Source organism: Pygoscelis adeliae, unplaced genomic scaffold, assembly GCF_000699105.1.
Source record: "Pygoscelis adeliae isolate BGI_AS28 unplaced genomic scaffold, ASM69910v1 Scaffold356, whole genome shotgun sequence".
Taxonomy (NCBI): domain Eukaryota; kingdom Metazoa; phylum Chordata; class Aves; order Sphenisciformes; family Spheniscidae; genus Pygoscelis; species Pygoscelis adeliae.
In genome coordinates this window covers 472,312-473,419 of record NW_008824949.1, presented here as the reverse complement: position 1 = coordinate 473,419, position 1,108 = coordinate 472,312, and positions in this window count along the sequence as shown.

Here is a 1,108-nt window from a genome sequence, read left to right as displayed (position 1 = left end):
CTCCTGCCCGGAGCCCTCCGCTCAGCCTCGCACCATGGCCGGCCGACGGGGGAGAAGCGGGGAGAAAACCGGGCTGGGAGCGACTCGGTAGTGAAATGGTTATCTCGGCTGGCTTTCTCGGTAACTCTTGGAAAGTCCCCGAAATGACGTTTCTAACCTAACAATTAAAATGGGTTTAATTATAGAGAGGCTCAGAGCCCTGGGAACAAGCACCATCTACAGAATGAGTAAACAACTGCAGAAAATAATAGGCTGGTCTCTCCCCTGGTTACTCCTCACTTCTGGCCAAGGCAAGGAAAAAAAAAAGAAACCAGGAAGAGACGGAAATTCGAGGAACCTGATTGCTCTCCTTAAGTAAATAATAATAATATAAAAAAAAAAAGAAATCTGGAATAGCCGGAGCCTGTGGGCGTTTCTCTCGGTTGGTTATTTTGGCCGTTCTTGAAGATCGAAGGAGGGGAAAAAGATCAGCCGCCAGCTCAAAGTCCCGATCCCGCGACTCTAAAGCAAACAGAAGAGGAAGCGGACCATTTGTTTGAAGTTTGCAGCGCGATGGCCGCGTGGGCCGGCGTCCTGCTGCCCAAGGCCGGGGTTTCTTTTCTCCCAGCCAAGCCGGAGCAGGGCAGGAGGAAGAGTCCGCGGCGCCGGGGCAGGAGGCCCCCTCGCCGGCCTTGCATGGGGGAGAGGGCCCAGATGCTGTCGCTCGGCCTTATACGAAACACCCACTGAAGTTATAGTTAGGGCGAGCCTTGCCTCAGCTGGGGCTAAAGGTTTGGGGGCAGCAGATTTCACGCTGAGGCACCCTTGTATCGACGAGCCTTGAAGAGTTTTGCCTTTTTTTTTTTTAACGGAGAAACTGCCGCCGTCGCCCCCCCCCCCCCCGCCATATCGATATCAGTATGAATCATACTTTGCCTACTAAAATCTGGAATAGGTTACTTGCTCAGAGACGTTATTTTTTTTTCAGTTTTACAATTTCGAGTTCTGGGGACTGGAAGAGGACTATACGGGGAGAAAAGGCAGAATTTATCAAACACCCTTTTAAAGGACAAATCCATATTTTAACAAATTAACGTGGATGTGAGCCACTTCCCCTCGCAGAGCCTGC